Genomic DNA, 6029 nt, shown 5'->3' with positions numbered 1-6029 from the left:
GGACGTCCATGGCTGTTCGTGTGTGTCCGTCAGCACACACAGGACATCCGTGGCTGTCCATCAGTACACATATCAGCAAGTTGGTCCTTGGACTCCGCACGCTGACCCTTCCCGTGGACATTTCGGGTGATTTTGGCCCACGTGGGCTGTCTGTTCAGAACACACTTGACGTCTGTGGGTGTCCACCAGAACACAAAGGACATCCGTGGCTGTCCGTGTGTGTCCGTCAGCACACACAGGACGTCCGTGGCTGTCCATCAGTACACATAGCAACACGGGTGTCCTTGGACTCCGCACGCTGATCCTTCCCGTTGACATTTCAGGTGATTTTGGCCCACGTGGCCTGTCTGTTCAGTACACACAGGACATCCGTGGGTGTCCGTCAGCACACACAGGACGTCCGTGTGTGCCCTCAACACACACAGGACGTCCGTGGCTGTCCATGTGTGTCTGTCAGCACACACAGGACATCTGTGGTTGTCCATCAGTACACATATCAGCACGTTGGTCCTTGGACTCAGCACGCTGACCCTTCCCGTGGACTATTTGGGTGATTTTGGCCCATGTGAGCTGTCTGTTCAGTACTCACCGGACGTCCGTGGGTGTCCGCTAGCACACACAGGACGTCCGTGGCTGTCTGTGAGTGTCTGTGTGTGTCCATCTGTGTCTGTCAGCACACAGAAGACGTCTGTGTCAGTCAGCACACACAGGACGTATGTGGCTGTCCATCAGTATACATATCAGCACGTTGGTCCTTGGACTTAGCACGCTGGCCCTTCCCATGGACTGTTTGGGTGATTTTGGCCCAAGTGGGCTGTTTGTTCAGTACAACCAGGACGTGCGTCGGTGTCCACCATCACACAAGACTTCCGTGGCTGTCCGTCAGCACACACAGGATGTCCCTGGCTGTCCGTGTGTGTCCGTGGGTGTCCGTCAACACACACAGGACGTTCGTGGCTGTCTGTGGCTTTCTGTCAGCACACACAGGACGTCCGTGTATGTCTGTCAGCACACACAGAACATTCGTGTGTGTCCGTGTATGTCCGTCAGCACACACAGGACGTCTGTGGCTGTTCATCAGTACACATATCAGCACGCTGGTCCTTGGACTCAGCACGCTGGCCCTTGCTGTGGACTGTTCGGGTGATTTTGGCCCACGTGGGCTGTCTGTTCAGTACACACATGACGTATGTGGGTGTCCGTCAGCACACTCATGACATCCGTGTCTGTCCGTCAGCACACACAAGACGTCTGTGGGTGTCCGCTAGCACACACAGGACGTCTTTGGCTGTCAGTGAGTGTCCGTGTGTGTCCGTCTGTGTCTGTCAGCACACACAAGACGTCAGTGTCTGTCAGCACACAAAGGACGTCTGTGGCTGTCATTCAGTACACATATCAGCACGTTGGTCCTTGGACTTAGCACGTTGGCCCTTCCCGTGGATTGTTTGGGTGATTTTGGCCCATGTGGGCTGTCTGTGTGTGTCCGTCTATGTCTGTCAGCACACACAGGACATCTGTGGATGTCCATCAGTACACATATCAGCACGCTGGTCCTTGGACTCAGCACGCTGGCCCATCCCGTGGACTGTTTGGGTGATTTTGGCCCACGTGGGCTGTCTGTTCAGTACACACAGGACATCCGTGGGTGTCCGCCAGCACACACAGGACGTCTGTGGCTGTATGTGGCTGTCCGTCAGCACACACAGGACGTCCGTGGCTGTCCATGTGTGTACGTGTGTGTCTGCGGGTGTCCGCCAGGACACACACATGACTTCTGTGGCTGTCCGTCTGCACACACAGGACGTCCGTGTGTGTCCGTCAGCACACACAGGACGTCCATATGTGTCCGTCAGCACACACAGGACGTCCATGTGTGTCTGTCAGCACACACATGACGTATGTGGCTGTCCATCAGTACATATATCCGCATGTTGGTCCTTGGAATCCGCATGCTGACCCTTCCTGTGGACATTTCGGGTGATTTTGGCCCATGTGGGCTGTCTGTTCAGTACACACAGGACGTCCGTGGGTGTCAGCCAGCACACACAAGACGTCAGTGGCTGTCCGTGTGTGTCCGTCAGCACACACAGGATGTCCGTGTGTGTCCGTCAGCACACACAGGACATCCGTGGCTGTCCATCAGTACACATATCAGCACGTTGGTCCTTGGACTCAGCACACTGACCCTTCCCGTGGACTGTTTGGGAGATTTTGGCCGACGTGAGCTGTTTGTTCAGTACACAGAGGACGTTCGTGGGTGTCCGCTAGCACACACAGGACGTCTGTGGCTGTCCGTGGCTGTCCATGTGTGTCTGTCTGTGTCCGTCATCACACACAGGATGTCCGTGGCTGTCCATCAATACACATATCAGCACGTTGGTCCTTGGAATCAGCACGCTGGCCCTTCCCGTGGACTATTTAAATGATTTTGGCTCACGTGGGCTGTCTGTTCAGTACACACAGGACGTCCGTGGGTGTCCGCCAGCACACAGGACGTTTGTGGCTGTCTGTGGCTGTCTGTCAGCACACACAGGACATCCGTGGCTGTCCGTGTGTGTCCGTGGGTGTCCGCCAGCACACACACAGGACGTCTGTGGCTGTATGTGGCTGTCTGTGGCTGTCCGTCAGCACACACAGGGCGTCCGTGTGTGTCCGTCAGCACACACATGACGTCCGTGTGTGTCCGTCAGCATACACAGGACGTATGTAGCTGTCCATCAGTACACATATCAGCACGCTTGCCCTTCCTGTGGACTGTTTGGGTGATTTTGGCCCACGTGGGCTGTCTGTTCAGTACACACAAGACGTTCGTTGCTGTCAGTCAGCACGCACAGGATGTCCGTGGCAGTCCGTGGTTGTCCGTCAGCACACACAGGACGTCCGTGGCTGTCCGTCAGCAGACACAAGACGTTCGTGGCTGTCTGTGGGTGTCCGTCAGCACACACAGGACGTCCGTGGCTGTCCATCAGTACACATATAAGCAGGCTGGTCCTTGGACTCAGCACGCTGGCCCTTGCTGTGGACTGTTAGGGTGATTTTGGCCCACGTGGGCTGTCTGTTCAGTACACACAGGACGTCCATGGGTGTCCGTCAGCACACAAAGGACCTCCTTGTGTGTCCGTCAGCACACACAGGACGTCCGTGGCTGTCCGTGTGTGTCCGTGTGTGTCTGTCCGCACACACAGGACGTCGTGGCTGTCCATCAGGACATATCAGCACGCTGGTCCTTGGACTCAGCACGCTGGCCCTTCCCGTGGACTGTTCGGGTTATTTTGGCCCATGTAGGCTGTCTGTTCAGTACACACAGGAAATACGTGGGTGTCCGTCAGCAAACACAGGATGTCCGTGTGTGCCCTCAGCACCAACAGGACATCCGTGGCTGTCCGTGTGTGTCCGTCAGCACACACAGGACGTCTGTGGCTGTCCATCAGTACACATATCAGCACGGTGGTCCTTGGACTCCGCACGCTGACCCTTCACGTGGACATTTCGGGTCATTTTGGCCCATGTGGGCTGTCTGTTCAGTACACACAGGACGTCTGTGGGTGTCCGCCAGCACACACAGGACGTAAGTGGCTGTCCGTGTGTGTCCATCAGCACACACAGGACGTTCGTGGCTGTCTTTTTGTGTCCGTGTGTGTCCATGTGTGTCCGTCAGCACACACAAGATGTCCGTGGCTGTCCATCAATACACATAACAGCACGCTGGTCTTTGGACTCAGCACGCTGGCCCTTCCCGTGGACTGTTTAGGTGATTTTGGCCCACGTGGGCCGTCAGCACACACAGGACGTCCGTGGCTTTCCGTGTGTGTCCATCAGCACACACAGAAGTCCGTGGCTGTCCATCAGTACACATATCAGCACGCTGGCCCTTCCCGTGGACTGGTTGGGTGATTTTGGCACACGTGGGCTGTCTGTTCAGTACACACAGGCCGTCCGTGGGTGTCCACCAGCATACACAGGACGTCCATGGCTGTCCGTGTGTGTCCGTCAGCACACACAGACGTCTGTGGCTGTCCATCAGTACACATTTCAGCACGTTGGTCCTTGGACTCCGCACGCTGACCCTTCCCATTGACATTTCGGGTGATTTTGGCCAACGTGGGCCGTCTGTTCAGTACACACAGGACGTCTGTGGGTGTCCGCCAGAACACACAGGACGTTCGTGGCTGTCCGTGTGTGTCCGTCAGCACACACAGGACATCTGTGGCTGTCCGTGTGTGTCCATGTGTGTCCGTGTGTGTCTGTCAGCACACACAAGGCGTCCGTGGCTGTCCATCAGTGCACATATCTGCACGCTGGTCCTTGGACTCAGCACGCTGGCCCTTCCTGTGCATTGTTCGGGTGATTTTGGCCTACGTGGCCTGTCTGTTCAGTACACACAGGACGTCCGTGTGTGTCCGTCAGCACACACATGACGTCCGTGTGTGTCCATCAGCACACACAGGACGTCCGTGGTTGTCCGTGTGTGTCCGTCTGTGTCTGTCAGCACACACAGGACGTCCGTGGCTGTCCATCAGTACACATATGAGCACATTGGTCCTTGGAATCAGCACGCTGGCCCTTCCCGTGGACATTTGGGGTGATTTTGGCCCACATGGGTTGTCTATTCAGTACACACAGGACGTCCGTGGGTGTCCGCCAACACACACAGGACGTCGATGGCTGTCTGCGGCTGTCTATCAGCACACTGAGGACGTCCGTGGCAGTCTGTGGCTGTCCATCAGCACACATAGGATGTCCGTGGCTGTCTGTGGCTGTTCGTCAGCAAACACAGGACGTCTGTGGCTGTCTGTGTGTGTCTGTGTGTGTCCGTCAGCACACACAGGACGTCTGTGGCTGTCCATCAGTACATATATCAGCACGCTGGCCCTTCCCGTGGACTATTTAAATGATTTTGGCTCACGTGGGCTGTCTGTTCAGTACACACAGGACGTCCGTGGGTGTCCGCCAGCACACAGGACGTTTGTGGCTGTCTGTGGCTGTCTGTCAGCACACACAGGACATCCGTGGCTGTCCGTGTGGGTCCGTGGGTGTCCGCCAGCACACACACAGGACGTCTGTGGCTGTATGTGGCTGTCTGTGGCTGTCCGTCAGCACACACAGGGCGTCCGTGTGTGTCCGTCAGCACACACATGACGTCCGTGTGTGTCCGTCAGCATACACAGGACGTATGTAGCTGTCCATCAGTACACATATCAGCACGCTTGCCCTTCCTGTGGACTGTTTGGGTGATTTTGGCCCACGTGGGCTGTCTGTTCAGTACACACAAGACGTTCGTTGCTGTCAGTCAGCACGCACAGGATGTCCGTGGCAGTCCGTGGCTGTCCGTCAGCACACACAGGACGTCCGTGGCTGTCCGTCAGCAGACACAAGACGTTCGTGGCTGTCTGTGGGTGTCCGTCAGCACACACAGGACGTCCGTGGCTGTCCATCAGTACACATATAAGCAGGCTGGTCCTTGGACTCAGCACGCTGGCCCTTGCTGTGGACTGTTAGGGTGATTTTGGCCCACGTGGGCTGTCTGTTCAGTACACACAGGACGTCCATGGGTGTCCGTCAGCACACAAAGGACCTCCTTGTGTGTCCGTCAGCACACACAGGACGTCCGTGGCTGTCCGTGTGTGTCCGTGTGTGTCTGTCCGCACACACAGGACGTCCGTGGCTGTCCATCAGGACATATCAGCACGCTGGTCCTTGGACTCAGCACGCTGGCCCTTCCCGTGGACTGTTCGGGTTATTTTGGCCCATGTAGGCTGTCTGTTCAGTACACACAGGAAATACGTGGGTGTCCGTCAGCAAACACAGGATGTCCGTGTGTGCCCTCAGCACCAACAGGACATCCGTGGCTGTCCGTGTGTGTCCGTCAGCACACACAGGACGTCTGTGGCTGTCCATCAGTACACATATCAGCACGGTGGTCCTTGGACTCCGCACGCTGACCCTTCACGTGGACATTTCGGGTCATTTTGGCCCATGTGGGCTGTCTGTTCAGTACACACAGGACGTCTGTGGGTGTCCGCCAGCAC

The sequence above is a fragment of the Brassica rapa genome, unplaced genomic scaffold, assembly GCF_000309985.2.
Source record: "Brassica rapa cultivar Chiifu-401-42 unplaced genomic scaffold, CAAS_Brap_v3.01 Scaffold1081, whole genome shotgun sequence".
In the NCBI taxonomy this organism is placed as follows: Eukaryota; Viridiplantae; Streptophyta; class Magnoliopsida; order Brassicales; family Brassicaceae; genus Brassica; species Brassica rapa.
This window is presented reverse-complemented; position numbering follows the sequence as displayed.